The 23551-nt window shown below is 39.9% G+C and overlaps 1 long non-coding RNA gene across 1 annotated transcript; it reads left to right on the top strand.

Moving 5' to 3' along the window:
• Window positions 1–375: 375 nt before the first annotated feature.
• LOC129557577 (uncharacterized) lies at window positions 376–22086 on the top strand. The gene is made up of 4 exons (XR_016037807.1): window positions 376–801; window positions 884–1001; window positions 21385–21505; window positions 21766–22086. It is a non-coding gene; the product is annotated as an uncharacterized LOC129557577 (long non-coding RNA).
• Window positions 22087–23551: the final 1465 nt, after the last annotated feature.

Here is a 23551-nt window from a genome sequence, read left to right as displayed (position 1 = left end):
TTTGGTTCTGGGAAGACAGGTAAAGTCGGGGAAATTTAGAGAACCCCCCCGGAGTTAACCCTTTAGGGCACACCCCTCTGGGAGCGGCCTCCCTGCTCCTCTGGAGGCAAATCTTCTAGTCCGGGTTCTGACAACGTTAATTTCCTTTGTGTGGGTCATTTCTTCTTTTTGAAAAGCCAGAAGAAAGTTGACAGTCTTTATAGATGAAAGAAATGAAGTGACAGTCCGGGTTAATCCGAATACATACTAATTTCTCTCAGAAATGTATAGGCAATCTCATCCTAGATTTTTTTTTTTTAAGTCACTTTGTATTGCACATTCTGCTGCATCCCTTTTCTCACCCTCTTACCAACTCTGGGGGGGTTGGGGGGGTGCGGGGAAGCGCTACTGATAATACCAGCTTTAACTACTGGAGTTTCCCTTTGAACAAATATTCAATTTAACCACGGTTCAGTTCAGTTCAGTCGCTCAGTCCTGTCCGACTCTTTGCGACCCCATGAATCACAGTATGCCAGGCCTCCCTGTCCATTTATCATAAAAGACATTCCCGTTGGCACGAATGCTCTCCTGTCCTTGAACACACCTCTTTGAATGCCTGGACTCTTACAGAAGCCATTATTTCGGGGTCTCTTTAAAAATCAAGCGCCCATCTCTCTTTCTCTCCCTCCCTCCCTTCTTCCCTGCCTCCTCACCACACCACCCCCAGTGAAATCTTGGCACCCTGCAAGTGCTCCGTTTCAGCCAGAGATCCCAGAACCAGCCGCTGTCCCCTGGCAGAAGAGGCCCAGTGCTGAGCCCTGGGCAAGTGTCTGCAGACATCGCCACCCCTCCCTTACTAGTTTCCTTTACCAATAGAAACCCTTTCCTTTTGCACCCAAACTAGGTCGCCTCCAAAAGTTTCTCAGGAGCTTAGAAAAGAAGAATGAAAGACAACTCTTAACACAGAAGAGCCCACAAAAGCTACAGCAGCGCCAGGGGTGATGAAGCAGCGACAGACCCAGGTAAGACCCCCGAGACCTAAATATGTCTGGGGCCTGCCAGGCCTATCACTGAGGGGTTCAAACTTCTCTCTGTCTGTAGGGCACTTATGGATGAGCATGGAGGATACTTGGTGGCGGGGGTTTTGATTTGTTTCCTAAAAAAGGAAAACAAGAAAGGAGGGGGAAACTCAAAGGGAGGAAAAAATGAGCAACAGAGACACGGGGTGCTCAGTGGATTTGGCTTTGACTGTCTTCTTAGGCCTTGGAGCCATGGGTGAAATGGCTGACATCCCCCCAGAACTCTGCTTCTTGTGCAGCCAATACCCGGGTCACTGCAAGTCTTCTCAAGATGGACTCTTAAGAGAGCCTTTTGTAAAGAGGGACTGGAGCAGGGGTGGGGGCTGGGGGTATACAGCGTGACTTCTCATAGCAGGACACTTCACTGTCTGTGGTTTCAGAAACGCCAGTCTTTCAAACACCAGGTAGAAAAAAAAGAGGAGGAAGTGAGAAGGGACATATAGTATTTTAGCCACTTTCCCGTTTACCAAGCATTTCTGTACCATGGGATTAAGAGTGGTTTGAAAGTATCTCTGGAAAGCTTCTGATGCTATCAAAGTGGGTGAAACACTTTTTAGACTGGTACTTACCTCTCTTAAACGTCTTCTCTCTTTCACACTCACTGAAAGAGTTAAACTAATTTCATTCACCCCAAAATCTGGCTGGAAGAAAGAAGTGAAAACCTTCTGCAGCAATAGAAAAATCTGATATTTCAGAATCCCTAAAGACCTCCTCCCCAGATCACCTATTCCCTGCCATCTTATAGAGGAGAAAAGTTTTTTTCCTGACAGTTTAATTTCAAGAAGTGCTGGAGTGTCTGTTGTTCAGGTGACTGATTTTTCAAAACTCAGTTGTATATTTGAAAAAGTAAGCAGTATTACCCAACTGGAGCCTTTCACTGACCTCCAGAGAGGAGCATAACATCTCAAGGGTCTTCCATTATTGATTTCCTTTTAATCTTCTTACTAAAGAAATTCAGTGACAGGGTGTGAATCTTGAGTAGTTTAGGGAAAAGTTCTTGGAGCTTAACAAAGCTGTCATTTTCAATACACTCGATGACTCGATGACTCTTTTTTTTTTTTTAGCTCTTGCATGTGACTAGCGGGGTGGCTCAACAATTCTACACACCCTGGCTGCATGGCCAATATCAATATTTTAAAACTAAATACAAAAGAGACAGATGACCTCCTGACCCCAGGAAACAGGCCTGCAAGACTGCAAGTATCCACTACACCATGCCCAGGGACCTTTTCTTCTTCCAAATGAACCACAAAAATCATATATGTGTAGCCTGGAAAACACGATTTTATATCCACAAGCAAGAACATCAAAAATCCACTCAACAACACATGTATAAACAACCAACAAGTACTGAAATTGCCTGCACTTGATGGGAATTGCAAAATCATGCCCAGCTCTATCAGCCCTTAAACTACTACTGTCAAATTAGGGTAGCAATTTTTCCCTAGTACAAAATCCACAACGGTTAGCTTCCCCACCCCCCATTGCCAGCGCTTTACCTTTCACTGAAATGAATAAATAACTGTGGACTTTTTTTCCATCCTCGGGGAGCTGTTCGGTGTCCCCTGAGGACAAAACTAAATGAGAAAAATGACGCTGTTAATAATGTCACTGCTGAAATGCCTGTACTCGACTGTTTTAAAAAAACACCGTCCCGCTAAGTGTGCCTACATTTCGGGCACATTTTCAAACCACCACTGAATCTGTATGTAGACTGGCCAGCATTAAGTTTAGCTGGTTTTCACTTCTGTACAGAAATGAGGCTAGTTCATCAACGGAGATTCCCAACTTCTGAAGACATTACTTTCTGGGATTACAAAGTCAGCAGCTGCCCTGTAATTTTTGCATGATTTATTTTAAACTTTGAAAATCACAGAAATAATTGTCTCGGTTCACTCACAATACTTCAAAACTTACAGGCACTTTCACACACAGACTTCTTTGCTGAGCCTGAGAGTTGTAGCTATTGTCCTTTTTCAAAATAGCTGACACTTAAAGTAAAACTATACCATCATTTTATTTCTACATGTAAGTTGGTTTTTGTTTTCTATCTACATGTGCTTTTGTGACATGAAAAAAATTGGCTTTAATGAGCTGTTTAGAAAGCTTTTATGCAAAATGGCTAAGTTGTCTTTATATTCTTCATGAAGAAATGTAGAAAGCGCACTGCAAACCAACGTAAACTTTCTGCATCCCTTTCTGTAATTCTTTTCTTGAAAACTGCCTTTCTGTTTCAAAACCAAAACAATCATAATAACACGACTGTTCATTTTAACTTTCAAAATAAAATTTAGCCAACAATTGAATAATTACAATGATAGAAAACAAACCCGTTGGGCCTATACAAAATACATATTGATATTTTAAGTAAACTTTGTCTCTGAAATACATCTGAAAAAATTTTACAACACACAGTAAGTTAATAAGTTCCAAAGCAATAATATTGTCAAATTGTGTGATGTCACAAGCTCCAAAAGCAAAGTTACAGATGTTCATGACATCACATTCACTCATAATTATGTTGCTGCTGTGTGACCATCTTAAACGGATGACTCTGTCTACTAAAGAATAAAAAGAATTTATTTTGGACATCAAACAATGAAACTGTCACCATTTATTGTATGAAACACTCAGCTAATCAATTTCCTATTAAAACAGCTTTCAACAATACTCAGCTTTAAAATTCATCAGGGCCAGTAAAAACCTTTTCCCAGTGCACAAGAATGCAGTCCCAACCACGTACAATAATTACCCTTCTAATACTTTTATTGCCCAAGCGCTTTTTCCTGTGCTCCCCATCAGTGAGGCAGGAATCTGCAGTATATTGTATCAGTGAATTGGAGTGCTTGACCTTTGCCCACATATGATTTAATAGGGACTTTTCAGCACTGGAGCTTTCTCCATCTCTCATACCATTAAATGAAAACATCAAACCTCAAATGTAAAACTGGAAACCACAACGTTTTGTGTTTCACAACTCTTTGCAGTTTTTACTTAGATTGCTTAAAGGTCAGCTTCTTCGCCTCACCGTGCTCTGCCCCATAGAGTAAATGTACTCAAAAGTCACACTCATTCTGATTTTGATTAAATCTTGAACTCCCCAGATACACACATGCACCCTGCTTATTTACATGTGCATTCTTTCCTAACCACATAAGCATGCGTGTATGACTTTCTGGATTTATTCCATTTTAGGGCTGATTTACATGTCTGTTCAAGTATGGGTTCACAAGTTAACTTTTTCCCACCCGTTGGAAAGTTAAAATTACAAAGGATGGTGTTATAGGATTCTGTCAAAGAAAGTTAGAGTTAATCTTGTGTATTTTGGCGCCTTTTCCCTGCCAGCTACTGTACTTGGGGGGGTGGGGTTGGAGATCTTGTCTGTCCTGTCTCAAGTTCAATGGCAGTTCTTCTGACCAGAGGAGAAGATGGCCATGTTCACAGCACTAATAATAATTCCAGTCACGCCACTTCGGCATCTTGTGTCAAAGTCGAAACGGGCTTCCCCGCCCCCTCTTCAACCTGAAAGCTGCCAAATCCTCACACACTCCGCATTCAACCACAACTTAATGGATGGGATATCGTGCATTAAAATATGTCCCAGACATACTGGCAAAGAGAAGACAAGGGGAGAGGGAGACAGACAGACACACGCGCGCGCACGCACACTTTGTTAGGCAGAGAGGGAAAAATACTAGAGTAAAAACAGCAGGGCAGGAAAAAAAACAACAGGAGCGGGAAGAAATACATCGTAATTTTTTTTTTTTTAAGTAGAGGGAAGAGTGGGAAAGTGCTAACAATTCTATCCTGCCACTTCAGGAACAAGGGGGTGGGGGTAACTACACTTTTGAATGAAGAATGATTTTAAAAAACGCCAATACACCAATCAGAGCTAAAGAAATACACTTTTAAGTGAGAATATGTAACAAATCTGTGCATATTAACTTAAAGGGAAGGGAAAAAATGCTCTGAAAAGAATGGACAACAAGGTACAACTAAAGTATCATTTGTACAGTAATTTTTTCCATCATGGGGAAGGGGGTTAGGGAGATGAAGCAGTAAAAATGCTACATTTCACAGTTTGGGACTTACAATGTTATCCACGGATTCCCATCATAAAAGTGTGCCATGTACACTAAAGTTGACAAAGTTGGTTTTTTGGTTTTTTTTAAGCATTAGGGCTGAAAATCCAACATATGGCTCAACCTGTAAAGCAGAAATGACATTTAGGTTCTCTTTACAATGTACAAAGAGGAAAAAAATCTGTGTCTGGGAATAGAAGGGGATGCAAGAGACAAATAAGACAAGCAAATAAAATCCTTCATTTCAAAGCTACATACCACCGCTTATTGCAATAAATAAAAGAGATGTTGAGTTTATAACAGAACCCTGGCCCGCTGACTTCACGTGTCTCAGATACAGATTTGTGGATTTTTCTCAAGAGTTGTTTTAGTGTCGCTTTTGTATGTTTTTTAAGAGCGCAATCCAGGAGTAGGCGCTTACTTTTGTTTTTAATGATAATTTCTGCAATGCCACAATTTCCGGCCCGAAGAGGAAAAGGCGGTTAAAGTCAAGTCTAAAAACAGGCAACCCCTCAGCCTGTCTGGATTTCCAGTTTGCTTCCTCTCCCCTGACTTGAAAGCCGTCCAGAGTGCCGGGTGTGTGTTTGTGTGCGTGTACGTGCGTGCACGAGTGTGCTTGGTGGGTTTTATTGTTGTTTTAGCAGGGCTGCTCCGGAGTTGAAGGCTGCCTCCCCGCCCGGGCTCGGAGCGCGCTAAGGCTGATGCACCCGGCGCGGCCGGGAGGTCGCGCGCTCGCCTCTTCCCCACCCTGGAATCCTCAGGGCCGGCGGCGGCGCTACCCCGGCACCGCCACCCCGGCACCGCCACCCCGGCACCGCCGGCCATCCGCGCAGCCTTGCCGCGCCCGGCCCGGCCCGCGCTCTGCGGCCGCCGCCTCCCCGGCTTTCTCTTTCTCCGACCCAGCCGCCCGGCCCCGCCCCACCCAGGCCGGCTCGGCGCGCGGGAAGCGCGGCTCTTCGCTTCCGCCTGGCGGCGGGAAGGAAACCGAAAGGAGGAGCCGGGGGCGGGCGCGCCGCGATGCATATTCATCAGGGCGCCCGCGGCAGCGGAGGCGGGAGCGGGCCCGAGTGGGTGTGGCGGGCTGCGCTGCGCGGGGGCCCCTCGCGAGTGGCGGCTCGGCTCTTTGTGCCGCCGGGCGGGGCCGGAGCGCGGCGAGGGCGGGCGAGGAGGGCGGCGCCGCCAGGCTGCGGGGCCGCTGGGCTCCGCGCGCCTTTGTGCTCCCGCGCTCTGGGGCCTCCCCGCGGGCGTGCGCGAGAGCCGAGCCCGGCGGAGCCGCCGCGGGCGACGCGTCACCAAATAATAATGAGACGGGATTGGTGCTCTTCCTTACTTGATGCCGGCTTGCTGGGTCCCGTTTGCCAGGCCACGTTTGTTTCGTTGTAAAAGGAATTTTGAAATGTTCCTCGCTGCGTAGCCTTATCATTAAAGCAAAACAACCAGAACACTACTATTTATAGACATGCAGGTAAATATCATTAGTTCAGGGGTAGGTTGAAGAAATAATTTGGAGAAGGGAAGGGCTGCCAACTCCAGTATTCTGGCCTAGAGAATTCCATGGACTGTGTAGTTCATGGGGTCGCAGAGTCGGACACGACTGAGCGACTTTCACACTATTCATTGAAGAAATAATCAACCCCAAAGAAATATGCAACCCAGAAGTAAAACACTCTAGGTGAGATGTGCTGGCGGGTTCACGTTCATAAAGCTGTTTGGATGAGTGTTTTTTAAACTTTATGTAATTTTTGCTTAGTTTTCAAGTGATCCAGTTATTTTGCATTTTAAGCATCTGTAGTGTGGTATAACAATGCTTAACGGTTAAATCAAGTTGTTCAATAATTCTGATCTAAAACTGAAGTATTAAAAGTAAAAACATAACACCCGCCCTAAATTTACTTAATACTAACCCACCTGTGTTGAGATTTTATTACAGACCTCCTGACTAATTATGTAAGCACAACGGACAGCAATAGCTTCAGATATCCTCTAAAAATCCTACTCAATTATGTGATTACTAGTGGGACCGGAATAGCTTCCAATGAATTGTTCTTGTCTTTCTACTAAATGTGAGCACGTCAGTGTTTTATTCCCAATTGTTTATCCTCAAAGAAAACTTAGACAATATTGTTCAGGTTCTTTGTTCCTACAATACACATTATAAAACAAAGACATTTTGGCCTCATTATCCAAAAAATTTTTTCTTTTTTTCTCCCTGTTCCGGCACGGTCATACACACATATATACATGCATATATTACATACATATAGTATGTACATATTACATATATGTTTGTGAATAGTGTACATGTTTAATTTCAATAAGTACAAAACTAAACCAGATTGACCCAGGTGAACCTTGGAAAACGCCAAAATTTAAAGTGGTTTATTACCATTTCCCTGTTTCCCTTCAGAAAAAAAGCAACACGGTGTATATCTATACAGCTTTGGGAGAGAGGTGAAGGAAACACACATGTATGTAACTCCCATAACTTCCCGAGGAAAATAATTTTAACATCTATCTTGTTCCAAGTTAGGTAATTTTAACCACTCGGATAGTATAGCTAAAATTCAGCATACCCAAGCACAAGCAGATCTGTTTCCATCCTAGGATTTCCTAATAGTAGTTTCATGGTTCATAAAATCACATTTAGCAATAAGGAATCAAATATAAAATATGAAAATTCAATGCAGCTCAATTAAAATATATTATTTAGGGTGGTGGAAGGAGTATTTAAATGAGCAGTGCTATCAAATTATAGGACTTTTATATGTGCCTGAGAAAGCTTCTCTATTGTAATTATTTGAAGCCCATACAAGAATTACCAAAACTTTCCCACGTCTATTTCATGCAAAGAAGAAAAGATGTTACAGAGAGAATCCAGTTTTCTTTAGGAATTATCCTAAGACACAAAATGGGAAAAGGAATAGGAAAGGGGAAAGGGAAGGATTTCCTCTGCTCCCAGTGATGACTTGAATGAATCTAGATTTAGTGTCACCTGTCAGAGAATTTCTTCCTAAGCATATTATTTAGTAATAGAATGTATCATTGTATGTCATGTTCAGGATTGTAGATTTTCTCTTTCTATTTGCATGTCATTTGTTTCTTTTGACGTGTGAAATTCACAAGAGTACTGATTGCTATACCAATCACTCTTCTGTCTGTCAAATATGTACATATATAATTAAATGACATCTAAGGTTTATAAACTAAGGAGATTAATTTTCAATCATGTCCTATAGAAATTGGTCTCACTAATTTGTAGTTACTTCAGCAGGTTGTTCCTCCTAAATCTTTCAATGGCCTAATGATTGTGGTCTTCTAATCTTCAATACTGATTGATCTTCAGTTTTCATACTTTCTGATATAAATAAATATGTAGAAATTGGAGTGTTTGAACATAGATACTTCTTCTTAAATTAAAACTACCTTGCTTAGAAGTCTTTCCTAATATACTTAAGGTCCAATATCTTTTTATATTTAACTTTTTATAAGTTATAATTAATTATTAATTAAAAAATCAGGAGTATTTAACATTACTTAGGTGTTTTAGCCTTCTGACACATCTAACTGAAGTGATTCCAGTAGAAAAGCTTTTTGTTTTTTCCCTGGCTTTTGTTAGAGGCATGGTTCATTCCTTAGAACTTAATAGAAGAATCTCCACTACACTGAAACTTTAGATTTTCTGTTTTTTCTAAAGCCAATTAACTGGTAAAGCAATTTCTGTATTTTTTTCAAATTAAGAATTTTTTTTAGTGTACAAGCAACATCTGCGTGTGTTTATCTGAGAATAATCACTATATAATTATTTCTAAAAGGCATGCATTATTATAATGCTTTATGTCATAATTGAAGTAATTCCTCTACCCCATCTAAACCAGTAATTTTCAGTCATTACTCCAAAGGTGTTTATTTTATCTCACTTCCCTATTTCTAAAAAATGTAGGAAGTGTGTTTTTATTTCTATTATTTTTATTATTAAAGGGTACACACTAATTTATTAGATTATTATATTTAGTCTATTATTATACTAGCAAATGTGCAAATTTAACGTATATAATATAGTGGAATATTTACAACTCAATACTAAATAAAACATACCATCTTTTAAAAGAATTGAATGATTACATTTTAGAATTAACAATGCAAAAAAACCTGTGTAAACATTCATATTTCATACTACCCCCAGAAAATAGTTTCAGTTACTTCTTAATTATTTTAAACATAGAGAAGAGGCTTAAATTAGAACATTTATAAAGTGTCAACTTCTGGCATTTTTTGGTGTTCCACAGCTGAGAGCTACTCCATGCAACTTTTATTGAGTAGAGAAGAATGGATATCTAATGTATTATTGTATAAAAAGGATCCCCAGGTATAAATAACCACCTCTGGTGACACTTTTTATTTTTCAGTAATTATAGCAATCTTTAGCTATACTCCGTTATGCCTCTTCTTTAGACATTGACTGGGAAAATAGTGTCTTTGCTACAAGACATAGTTGCTCATCATACGGAACTAAATCTGTGGAAAAGACTTCAAGAGATTATCAGATAAGGGCTTGCAATGGAGTCAAAACACGGCACTGCCCAGGACAGGCACACCAGGTCGCTTTCTGACTACTGAGAGTATGGGTACAAAAATAAATATACACATGCAGTGTTTCTTCTTTCACTAGCTGCACGCTGCACCTGTGCACACATATATCTGATGACATCTGCTAACATAATAAATCTCAAGTGGTTTGTGGTGTCATCAAAAATCTGAGATGGTGGTGTGGCTCACAGCCTCACCAACCCCAGGCTATGGTCTTGTTAAATTTCACAGGCTAAATAGAGACAGACTAGACTCATTCTGTACATGGACCAGAGGTTTTGAAGAGTGGGTTAAGGTGGTTTACCAAAAGGAAAAAAAAAAAAAAAACCAGCCTCTAGTTATGACTCAATGTGTGAAAAAGCTGCTCTCTGATTCAATGGGGATAAATCAAGGCTATCTTCCAGCTTCAAAAAAATCATTATCTCAATTGTTATGAATTCTCAATTTCAAGGTTAAATTCTCAACCTCTCTTAGCTGACTTATGGTTTTAAGACTTACTTTAAAAAAATGAGCAATTAAATCTTCATAACTTGCTTACTCACGCTTTTATGTAACTTTAGAATTTCAACCATCAAAATGTCCATGAAAAGAAAACAATAAATTTGAATGAATTTGGGCTTCAGCAATGATTACATTAAGCAAAGAAAAAGCAAATGTTTTCTCAAAAATTTTTCAGGATAGTTTGTGCCATATGTAAGGTTTCTGAAACAACAGAATCCCTAAGGTATTTTTTTAAACCATTTTCAAAAAACAGAAGCATCTGGCAATCCAGAAATCAGTGAGGCAACAGGATGCAAGAAAGCGCTAGACAGTCTACTGGTCCTTCTCTACAATGCTGGCAGAGGACCATCCTGCTTTTTGCTCAGTGGACCATTTTCAATGAGAAAGTGAAAGTCAAGTCCCCTGCATCCACATCCTGGGGCTGATTGTCCTCAGTGTCAAAAGATACTTGATATATCTAGAACGTGGTGGGATTATTTTCACTTTCCCACTACTAAAGAAGATCAATAACCACATTTTTGTGGATTTATTCCCCAGCTAAGAAAGTCTAGATGCAGTCCAAGGAGTAGAGGAAAAATGCAATCTTTCTATAGACATGCATCACATATTTAGTATGGGGTTGAATACTATCCTGCAAAGATGGATAAATTTTTGAGAATTTCTGCATTTGTGATAAAAAGACCTTCTATTCCTTTGTGCTAATATTCTCCTCTAAATTTGTTTCTAAGAAAGTAACTTTCCCCCAGGGTATCTTGAAAGCCTTCAAATAAACACATTAAATAACAACCTTTGGTTTTCTGGTCACTTTATGGGTAGTTGATGTGGATTTATAGAATGAAAACAGTGTTGATAGAAAGCAAAGGAAAATGTAATTAGGGACAATAAATTACGCTTTCTATCCTACCGCCCAGCAAAAGCAAACAAAAAAAAGGACACAAAAATCCTTGTATATTACATCCAGAAGCCAAACTAATAATGTTGTGAAACTTTTGATACCACTCTACTTCATGATGTGGGAAGTATTTTTATAAATAACCAGGTTGGGGGCAGGGAAGAATAGTACTAATTAGGTAGGAAATTTCAGGCACATGGAGTTTACCTACGTGCAACTAAACACTGTCTGCTTTTAACACATTATTGGTTAAGAATGGGTGACAAGCAAATACAGAGATCAGGACAGAAATATAAGTTTTAAGAACATAATTTAATATCAATCACTCTCCCATTTTCTCCTTTGTCTGGTACCATTCTGACCCACTCTTAATATTTCTTTTATTATGTTTTTCTTTTTTGTTGTACAAGCAAAAAAAGAGCAGAGATATTTTAAGTGAATACTTAGCAAATATAAATGACATCCGTCTACAGTCTCATCACCTATAAATTTGTTTCATTTGTATGTATCCCAATCCAGTATTTGCTTTGCTTCCATGCAGATACTCTATGTGCTTGGTTATAATATTAAGGTGGATAGAATTTTGTTTTTTAACTTTTACACTTATTTCTATCATTAACATTAGTGAAACACAAAACTTAAAATATTAAAACTAGAAGACACTTTGGGGGCTTCCAGACAAGAGACAGAGAAATGAAACCAGCAACATCCTGCATATTGCCCTCTCATATTTTTAATGTTGGATGTCACTGTCAATATTTTAAAGTTGAGATGTCTGACTTGAAAATCCAAATATCCTCTTGCCCTTGCAAAAGTGGGAAGGAGAAGAGACCCTCTGGGGAGGAGTGTTGCAAGCAGGTCGGAGCAGAGCAGCCGCTGCCCACCCCCACTCCCATCCCTGCTGGATGGCACGTGGTCTCCACGGCCCCCACCACTCCCTGTCCCTTATCCTGGTTACCAACTCGCCTCTTCCCCTCTTCTACAACCTTTGATCTCAGACAAACGCTCTTCTTACAGTTGAAAACTGGAAAAGGAGTTTCTGAGAGGTAAAGTGACTTGCTCAGGGTTACAAAGCTAATGAGTAGCATTGCTCACATTGTAAAAGAGACCTCCTGACTCTGAAAGAAGCATCCTGTATTCACACTCATTCCCAAGCATGTGGGGAAGTGGGATTCTGGGTGCCAGTCCAATAACCTCACCAGAACTTCCTTGACCACAACCTCCTTTACAGACTGAAATGTCCCAGGTCAGCCACCCGCCACCTATTTGCTCCAAGTCACAATTAACATTTGATATGCACAAACCAGACATCTGCACCTCCGTAAGTCCTGGCCCCGCACACAGGGACTCCTGTTCTTTCTCTGATTAAAAACAAAATATCAGAAGGCAAGCACAGGAAGCTGATCACTCACAAAGGTAACATTCACTCTGCTGCTGTTAATAAAAGTATTACCTAATTAAAAAGTAAAAAACCTTATGATATTCTTATCAGACATAGCTCATAGAGTTGTGATAAAATACCAATACCCTAGCAAACAACCACTTCCTAGAAAATATAAAACTCCTTTATCTGTACAGAGACTATTTTTAGGCTGTTAAACCAGGACACATGGTTCAACCAAGAACCTCTGTGTGTGTGTCTGTGAATTTAAGATTTTGGAAAGTTTATAAACATTTTAGAAAATGAATCATTGTTACCTGTGGTTTAATAAATGGCTTTGTGAAAAATAATAAAAATGTAGACCATTTAGAATGCCTAGTGTCTATATCTGTGTGGACAGTCCTTAGAAATTTGCCTAGAAAAGGGACTTGAAAAACTAACTGCTGTGTTTTCACTGCCTTTAAGTGTCCAACGCAGTTTGCACTTGCTTGTAGTACTTTGACCTCCAGACAGAACACCTACTCTAGGTTTTGCTCCCAATGGAAGAAGACCTAAGAGCACACACAGACAACATCATGGAATCACACGTAAATAGTAAATAATTGAGAAGCTCATGTATTATGTACTTATTGAGTCTACAATTACTTTCTGGTAGACACGAAAGTGATCTATATTCAATCAGGCTCTAGGTTCATTCATAGAAATGGTCTTTTTTGAAAATTTTTATTTTATATTGGAGTATAGTTTGTTTATAATGTTGTATTAGCTTCAGGTGTGCAGTGAAGTGATTCAGGTATACATATATACCTATTCTTTTTCAGATTCTTTTCCCATATAGGTTACTACAGAGTGCTGAGTAGAGTTCCTTATGCTATGCAATAGTTCCTTACTGATTATTTCGTTTATAGTAGTGTGTATATGTTAATCCTAACCTCTTAATTCATACCACAGGGGAAAGGTGGGGGAAGGAGGGATAAATCAAAAGCAGTATTAATGGCTCTTATTCTGGCCAAAAGCAGCATCTTAGTTGAACATCAATAAGGAGGCCAGACTCTCTGGGCCCATTTTCCCTTTCCCTGAGGACCAGATAGGCACTATTCTTCTGGAGTATTTTAAATAAGTATCTGCAAACTGAATCCTCTCCTTTGCTGTGACCAACCACAGCACCTTAATTAAGTGAGGTCTCCCCTAGGGCGATAGTTTTTCCCATTAGGTTAAAATGAGAGTCATGACAATTGATAATAATTACCACTTACTGAGGCCTACCTATGGCTGTGCTCTCTGCTCAGAATGTCACATATATTATTTCAGCCCTTTGAAAGATGTGGAACCTGAGGCAAGGAGAGGTTAAGTCACCAGTGGAAGGTCAGGGTGTTCCTAATCTCAGGGTTTCTAATCCAAAGCCTGTGGCTGCAGCAAGAAGAAGGGCTACAGTGTAGCCACCTAGGTGAGTGTGGCTGCATCACAGGAGTTTGCCTTGGGATGTTTTACAAGTATTCCTTAATGCGTTTTTATCACTTTTCTTTTGAAATTGCCTTCAGAACCCCAGGCACATTCTTCTTAAAATATTATCAATGGGATAGATCTTCCTCCTTTGAATGTGGATTTGAGTTTTGGATATGACCATGATTCATTCAATACCCTGTAGTGATTAAAGAACTTATCAAGCTGGGTAAACCAGTTTGGGTTGAGAATAAGGCGAGATGGAATGTAACAAGATGATTTTCATTCTCCAGCTTGTTCTGAAAGTAATGGGATAGAGGCTTTATGCTTGGACTTAGAGGCGCCAAGGTTTGGGGTTCAAATCCTGACTTAGTCACCTAAAAGCTATGAGATTCTGGGCAAGGCATGTAATAATTCTTAGCCAAAGTTTCCTCACCTTCAAAAAATGCATAAGAAAATAATTCCCACATCAGGATTACTGTTTGAGAAAAGAATATCTAAAAATACTCTGCATCAGAATATGTAGGAAGGTGTCTGAAATTTAGTCCTCTCTCAGTATTTTCTGAATCTGTCAGATCATTATTCTGTTTCTGTCTTTGTTTTTCCAACGTTGTGAGAGATGATAAACAAAAGTTAACAGAGTTTGTGATAATGACGGGACTTCAGAGCCCCCTCTGAGTGCCTCTGGGCCTGGTGTATAGCATTTATTTGCAATTACACTTGAACAATCAAGAGTGATGCTTCTGGTTCTCTGATGCTAAGTGAGATGGGTTGAAAGAAGACTATAATGTGAGTTGAAGTTTCTGGGAGGCAGTTTCTGTCTCTAGTTTACTCCTAGGCGATCTCTGGAAAGGTACGAAACATAACAACCTATTAATCAAATGCTCTTTCCAACACAAAGTGCCCTTTCCAGCTCAAGGTGAAACAAGGGAAACTGCTCTTGTGCTCAGAAACAGTTTCCAAACCACTGGCTTAGCGGCAGGCATAGAATGACGCTACCCAAATGGGAAGCCCTGAGAACACCCCAGAGCCCATCCGTACCCTTGGTGTCACTAATCAACTGAATGAGATGATGTAACCTTTAGGCAACAAAAGAGTACCTGCTGTTTCCAGAAGACAGGGTGTGAATAAACCAAACAATTTTCTAGCGTAGAGGAAAGAGACTTGGAATGGAGCAAACAGAGATAGAGAGTTTGTGTGGTGGCATTCCAAATTCATACACCTGCTAGACTTCCCTGTGAGGTCAAAGGGGTGGTCTGAGAATTCTGGAAACCTTGAAGGAAGATGTTCATTGAAAGAAGGAACGAGAAGTGTGCTAAGCTTTTTACTACATACAATCAGGGGCATCTAGCAAGGAGTGGAGACAGGAGCAGCCTCAGGGCTGTAGAGCTCTGGCAGCTGATCTAGAATCACCCCGGGTTCTCCGTTGCAGCATCCTGCAAGTCTGAATACCTACGGCCATGTTTTTCATTTCAAGATGACATGTTCATGTTCACACTGTAACCCTTAATTAACCATCTTAACTCATTTAATGTGTTGTTGTTTTGTCGCCAAGTCATGTCCGACTCTTTGTGACCCCACGGACTGTAGCCCGCCAGGCTCCTCTGTCCATGGGATTTCCCAGGCAAGAACACTGGAGTGGGTAGCCATTTCCTTCTCCAGAGGATCTTCCCAAGCCAGGGATTGAACCCGCATCACCTGCATTGCAGGTGGATTCTTTACTGTCTGAGCCACTAGGGAATCCTTAATCTTCTTACCCATCCTATAAGAACAGGTACAATACTGTTTCCATTTTACAGATGAGAAAATTAAGGTACAGAAAAACAAACTTACCTAACCAAGGTCAATAGCTTTCAAGTTTCAATTGAACTTAGGCAGTCTGTGCCAGGCCATTGGCTCTTTACCACCAATTCCATGCAAACGTTTTCCTCTCCCCTGCACACCCTTCCCTCCAATACAGTGACTTTTTGTCCAACTTTAAAATCCCTCCTCTTTACTTGTAGGGCTCATTCGAGGCCCCACAACTCCCTAACAGGAAGCCATAAGTGTGGGTACAATTTAGCACAACTACACAGTGATACTAAAGGCCCAAGAAGACATAGTCACTAAGGAGAAAAGACTCTTTAGCATCTTTGTCTTCATTCTTTGGCTCTCTAAAGGGGGAGACCTAAGTGACTGCCTCCCTCTCTCTTCTCAGCTTTTAAAAAAAAAATCATCCAATCATTCAGTGGAATATTATATAGCAAGGAAAAGAACAAACTTCTCTACAACAGGATTGTAGAAAAGTGCACATCATAAGTATATATTAATAGCTAGGTGGATAACCCATACCACCACTGTTCATTTTAAGAAATAGAAAATTACTGGCAATTAAAAAAACCACATCCCATTCTCTGCCAATTACTACTCCCACCATCCTTCCCAAAGACAGCACTATTCTCATCTCTAACAAAACAAAGTTGTATTGTCTGTTTTTGAACTTTATATAAAAAGGAAGCATATGATATTTACTGTTTTATGTTTGAACAATTTTGTTCAACATTTTGTGTGAGAGCTCTTCCTGCTGTTGCAATAAACAAAGTTGTTTTCTTTTTCCACATTGCAGTATGGAATTCTATTGTATGCACACACCATTTATCTATTGTATACTTGACAACCACTGAGTTGTTTCCAGTTTGGAGCCAATACAAATAAAAGGAATTGAAGCATTCTACATGCTTTAAAGTGTATATATGCATGCATTCTCTTGGGTGTACACCTCGGAGAATTTCTGGGTTATGAAGTAGCTTATGAAAATTTTTAGGAGATAATGACAAAAAATTTCCAATGTGATTTTATTAATTTACACTTCTACCAGGTATAAGAGAGATGTGGTTGCTTCACATTTTCACCAACACTTTGTATCGGTTCCTTTTTATTTCTGGAGAATAGGAATATCTGAATGTGGTTTTTTTAAAAAAATTTTTCTTTAACTTTTAAAATTATGTATGTATTTATTTGTGGCTGTGCTGGGTCTTCATTGCTGTGAGGGCTCTCTCTAGTTACAGTGAGTGGGGGTAACTCTCTAGCCATGGGCTTCCCATTTTGGTGGCTTCTCCTGATGCAGAGCACAGGCTGGAACTGCTCAGGGATCACTAGTTGCAGCATGTGGGCTCGGCAGTTGCGACTCACGGGCTCCAGAGTACAGGCTCGGTACTTGTGGCATTACCCTGTGGCATGTGGAATCTTCCCTAACCAGGAATCAGACCTGTGTCCCCCGCATTGGCAGGTGGATTCTTCACCACTAGAAGTCCCTCTCAACATGGCTTTAATTTGCACTTTGCAGTTGATTAATGAGATTAAGCTGCTTTTCACCTGCTAACTGACCATTTGGATAGTCTCTTTTGGGAAATGTCTGTTCAAATATTTTATCCATTTTTAGCTGGGCTCTCCTTTTTTCTTTTCTAATTTGGAGTTCTTTACACATTCTGGACATGAGACCTCTGTCAGTTCTGTCTGTTGCAAATTATCTTTCCACTTGCAATTTTGCTCATTTAACGTTATAATATTTTTGTGAGTTTTTAAAATATATATATTAAGGATTAATTTCCATTTAATAAACTGAAACATATTTGAAGTGTACGATTTGCTGAGTTTTAACATAGGTGTAAATTCTTGAAATTATACCACATACAAGATAGGAATAGTTTTATTCACCTCCAAAAGGTTTTCTGTGCCTCATGGTAATCCCTCTCTCTTGCTTCTCATGTCTTGCAAGGACTGATCTGCTTCTGTCATTATAACTTGGTTTGTATGGTCTAGATTTTTATGCAAATAAAATCACTCAGCTTGTACTCTTGTACTCTTTCTCACCTGACTTCTTTCATTCCGTGTACTTTGACATTTACTCATATCGTTACGTGTGTCAACAATTCATCTCTTTTTATTACTGAGTGGTGTTCTCTCGTGTGTTATACCACAACTGATCCATTACCTGTTGATGGGCAATTAGAATGCTTCCAGTTTGGGGCTATTACAAGTAGTGCTACTATGTATGTTTGTATACTAGTCTTTGTATGGACATAGACTTCTATTTCTCTCAGGTAAATCCCTAGGAATGAAATTTGAGGGCATGTGGTAGGTATCTCTTTAAAGGGTCAACTTTTTAAGGAACTGTCAAACTGTGACCCATAGTGGCTGTACCACTTACAATTCCATCAGCAATGTGTGAGTTCCAGTTTCTCCTTGTCCTCACCAATTTAGTATGATCAACTCTTTTCTCCTTAGCCATTCCAACAGGTATGTAGTGTGGTCCATTGTCATTTGAACGTTTGTTTCTCTAATGGCAAATTGTGTTGAACATCTTTCCACGTGCGTATTAGCCATTCTTAAATCTTCTTTCATAAAGTGTTTGTTCAAAATCTTTTGCCCATTTAAAAAACTGAGCTATTTGTAATTGCTGAGTGATTAAAGCTTTTTTCTGTATATTATGGATACAAGTCCTTTATCAGATATTTGATTTACAATATTTTCTCCCAGAGTCTCGCTTTTCTTTTCAGTCTCTTAACTGTGTTCTTTGAAGAGTAAAATTACTCTTTTACTCTTCAGAGAGACTTAAAATTGTGAGGAGGTCAAAATTATGGATCCTGCTTCTGGTTTCGTATCTTAGATATTTTGCTGAATCCAAAATCACAAAGATTTTTCTCTTTGTTTCTTTTGGAATTTATAGTTTTATGCTTTACAAGGAGGTCCACTTTGAGGTAAATTTTGTATATTGTGTAAGGTATGGGTTGAAGTTCATTTTTTCCCATATGGATACACAGTTGTGTCATATCATTTATTGAAAAGACTATTTTTTTCTCCACTGAATTGCCTTCATACTTTTGTTGAAAGTCAATTGTCCATATATGTATGGGTCTATTTTCTAGACTTCCTATTCTATTTCACTGATCCATTTTTCTCTCTGGAGGCCAATAACACACTGTCTTAATTACTATAGCGTTATAATAACACTTGAAATTAAGTCATGTTAGTTCTCTAAATTTGTTCTCTATAATATTATCTTTGGATGAACTCTTCTGTTGTTCTTTTGATGTACTCTCCTAGTGTTTTGTTTTATTTGTTTATTAACAAGTTTTCTCTAAGAAACCTTGAATAATTCAGACAGATATTCTTCTTACTTAGAGCTGGAAATAACACATGTGCATTTTAATTCTTTCAGTCCTTTGGGCTTAAATGTCATCTTAATTCAAAGATCTTTGATAAAAATGCATGAACCCCAAAGCGTGTGCAGTTGTTGTAGTATTAAGCCAAACCATCATCTGCTATAATGGCAACTGACAGCCAGCTGAGAACCTGAACTTTTTTGGAAACAAACTCTATAGACTGACCTCTTGGGGGCGGGAAAGCCCAGGTGAAAGGTTAGTGGGAAGGTTGCCTCGATTCATAGTAATTCCTACAAGTTATCAGTCATTGGACCAGCTTTTTGCATATAGCATCTTATTTTATCTAAGATCTTTGTAATTTCCCATCTAGGAATACACTCTGGAACAGGGTCAGAAAGTCTTTTTTGTAAAGAACCAAATGTTTTAGGTGAGGTCAACTTCCCAGTCTTGTGTCAAGGTATTTGCATAGTACCACACACTTAGAACGGCTTCCCTGGTGGCTTAGGTGGTAAAGAATCTGCCTGTAACGCAGGAGACCCCAGTTCAATCTCTGGGTCAGGACTATCCACTGGAGAAAGGGAGTGGCAACCCATTCCAGTATTCTTGCCTGGAGAATTCCATGAACAGGGGAGCCTGGTGGGCTATGTCCATGGGGTTGCAGAGAGTCAGATATGACTGAACAACTAAATCTTCCTTTTTACACACTTAGAAAAGTTCTGTGCTTGGTTGCAAACTCTGCTGTCCCCATGTTGAAACTATTGAAAGCTTTCTTCCTTAAGTGAGCTTCCGAATTTTCATTTTAAATGAAATATTCTGCAGTCAATCCAAATTGTAGTAGGCTTTGCAGGTTGTACAATTCTCTGTTGCACCTACTTGCCTCTGTCCACGTTAGAGGAAAGCAACCATAGATGACACGTAATAAGTGAGCCCAACTGTGCTTCAGTGAAACTGTATTTATGAACACTGAATTGGAATGCAGTGTTATTTTTATGTATCATGAGATGTTTTTCTTCTTTTCTTCCTCTCATTCATTTGAAAACATGAAAACCTTTCTGAGCTCCAAGCCCATAGAAAACAAGAAGTGGGTTCTCCTCGGCCTGCGGACAGTAGGTTTCTGGCCCCTCCTTGGAGAAAGTCCTGCACATGTGCAGTAGGTGACGTGGACAAGAAGTTCACATTAGAACAGTTCGTAAATGCTGCAAACCAGAAACAAACCAAAAGTTCCCACAAAGATAGAATGGTTAAATACACCGCTGTGTATTTATTTACAACATATGATTGAAAGAAAAGAAGCAAGTCATAAAAGAGTACATGCAGGGTGATTTTATTTATATAAAGTTCAAAAATAGGCTCGCATAAGCACTAAAACTAAAGTACAAAAACAAAAGCAAAGAAACAATCATAGGAAAAACAGTACCATGATTCCCTCTCAGGAGGGGGAGATGACGGGGAAGCGGAGACTTCTGAAGTTCAGGCAACACTGTCTTTCTTGACTTGGGTCATGTTTACATTGTTGGTGGGCTTCTGTCTATGGGGTCACACAGAGTCGGACACGACTGAAGTGACTTAGCAGCAGTAGCAGCATACTTTTTATGCAGCTGCTCTGAAACGTATATCTCATCATTTTTAAAAGTTCAGTTCCTGGTGCTAACCCTGAATTGGCATTTGGAACCCCATTCCATAGTGAGGGTGGTGGGAGGCCCGGGGTGGGGGGCAGCCGCATGCCCAGGCCACATGTTTCCAACTTCCTGAAGCTCCTCTGATATCATTTTGAAGACCTTTGGCATCCATCTGGCCCTGGGCTTCCACATTTGCCAAGAAGAGTCTTGGCTTTTAGAGCATTCAAATGTTTTTCTTTTCAGCTTGCTTTCGTCTCAGACACTAATGCTCTCTGCCAAATTCCCTCAAGGTCAAATCTACATTATTATGGGTTCCATTGTCTTGAAGCCTTTCTTGTTTGCAAATTCCATTTTTCCTAACTTCAAAATATAATTATAAATAATTCAATCAGATTGAATTGGGCAGTGGATGTGTGTGCTGGCCACTTTCCCTTTATCCCCCTGCTCTTCAGTGTTTATTCTCTTCTTAATATTTCTACCTTTTGGCTTTCTATGTGTGCCTGTATGTTGTCACTAACTGGACAGGGTGAAATTGAAGAAAAGAAAACATGTATTCAAGGTTGGAAAGGACATGAATTTAGGAGTAAACCAACTGGAATGTGAACTTCACTCAACCTAGCAGCTGTGTGTTCAAAGCCAGTGACTCAACCTCTCTGAGTCTTTTCTTTCATTAACAGAAGTGAGGGCTGAAAACCATGAGAGAAAACCATTGTGAGAATGAGATGTGTGAAGGTTCAACAGAAAGTCTGTGAAATGCACCTGGCTCTACCCCTTCTGCTACTGCAGGACTTGTGGAAGGTAGGCAACACATTCTGGTTTTCTTTCTCTCTCTCTCCTTTCTGTTCTCCTCCCTCCCTTCCATCCTTTCCTTTTGCATGATTTTTCTGCCTACCGCATTAACCTCATTAATCCAGCAATTCTCTAATGAAAGAAAAAGATGGTAGAAATGTTGGGGACAGGAAAAATTAAAGGTGGGAGATTTCTCTCTGAAGCCTGGGGAAAGAGCACAGGACACACCTTGATGATCCATTTCTCTCCTTTTCACTTTTGCCTCATAGGTCTATTCACACCAAGAAGTCCACGAACCATAGCAAGGCTGCAGTCAGAATCTTTCGGGAGCTTAAGATAGTGCACCATGATTTGAAGGATTAAAAACTGTATTAATAAATCACTTAGAACCTTACCTGGCATACTCTCAGCAGTCAATAAATGTTGAATATTATTCTTGTTATTATTTTTCTGATTATTATTATTGCTGTTCAAGACAAGCACCCCAGTACAGGCAACCAAAGTCATAAGGCCATTAGCTGCCTTGTTTGCCAAATGCCTACCCAAGTTACAAATATAGCAATAGTTGTTTCTTTCAGCATTTCCCAGCCTCCTGTGTCATTTCCCCTGCTAAAGGTTTCATTCTGCCTTTTCCAGAACAAACATCATTATAATCACTCCTTGTTCACATCTCTGATATCCCCATGGCTCTCGTTGCTGTCACTGGTAGTAGCAACACCTCTGAATTTACCACCATCTGCAAATATCATTAGCTATTGTTTATTCCCTCTCCCACACTATTAATGAAGATGTTAATTAAGACCAGAACTAACACTGACCCCAGCAGCAATCCACAAGACATTTATCCAACTGGATAAACTTCTGTTAGTCATTACCCACTGCTCCTAGACATTACCACCACTCCATTCCCTTCATCTGCTAATTTGTAAGAAAGCAGGGGAGAGAATTAAGGGAGCCCAGTATTATTTTAAAATTAACACAATGATACTTAGGGTTTTGTAAAGAGATTTGGTGGAACATCAGAAGGGCGGTTGTCAGCAGTATGTATCAGTGAAAAGAGCCAGCCTCCAAAAGAATTTGCTAACTGCCTGGCTCAGCTTATGGGTGTCATAGAATTTAGCAACACGCTGTAAGACTGAAGGACAGCAGCATAAATATTAGACTGCTTTTCAGCTGCTTTCTTTTACAGATGATTAGACTGAGACCCAAAGAGGCAAAGAGACTTGTCCAAGGTCACTTCCCTAGCTCATGCTAGAACCTGAATTGGAACTGGGAGTTCTAGCTTCCTGTCTCATGATCTTTGCAGGAACCAAGTTGATCATGCTTCCCAGAGGTTCTGTTCAGATACCTATGTTGTTAGCATTTGCCCACTAAATCCTAGATGCACAGAGCAGTGTCCATCAACTTCATCTCTTTGTCCCCAGCAAACCATCTCCTATAGTAGGAGTTCCCTGCACACTTATTAAAGGAATGAGTATTATTCACCATGATGCACTGTGCTCTCAAGCTATAAAGTAGTAGTTCTCAACCTTGACTAAACATTACAATCACCCAAGGGAGCTTTTAAAAAATGCCGATGCCCACACCACACCCCTTGAGATTTGAATTTAATTGGATTGAGGAAAGACTAGGCACTGGTAATTTTTTAAATGTCCCTAGGTGATTCTAATGCAGCCAGGGCTGCAAACAACCTCCCAGGATAAAGTATTTTTCCAAAGATTCCAAAATTTAGAAGTTTCTTGTTCTATAGAATGGGATCAGTATAGAACCACTGTAATTTAGCAGTTAGGAGCAAACCTTTCTTTTAAACGGGAAACTGAAAAAAAAATTAAAAAAATAAATAAACGGGAAACTGAACTGCTCTTCAAACCTTTTCCTTATGAAGAACGCAAATTATATTGCCAACTCAGAATAATGTAGTTTGGAATCTATTAATCTGATGCTGGTATTTACATGGGGCAATTTTTCCAAACTTAGCTTTAACCATGTGGGCAGTAGTGCCAAATTAAAGCTCTCAGGTAGTCCCAAAGGGACTGATTCATTTACTACAAAAGC

Source organism: Moschus berezovskii, chromosome 7, assembly GCF_049115385.1.
Source record: "Moschus berezovskii isolate FMDL1 chromosome 7, NW_MosBer_1.0, whole genome shotgun sequence".
Taxonomy (NCBI): Eukaryota; Metazoa; Chordata; class Mammalia; order Artiodactyla; family Moschidae; genus Moschus; species Moschus berezovskii.
Note: the sequence above shows the minus strand (reverse complement) of the source record. Positions and strands in the feature narration are given on the sequence as shown.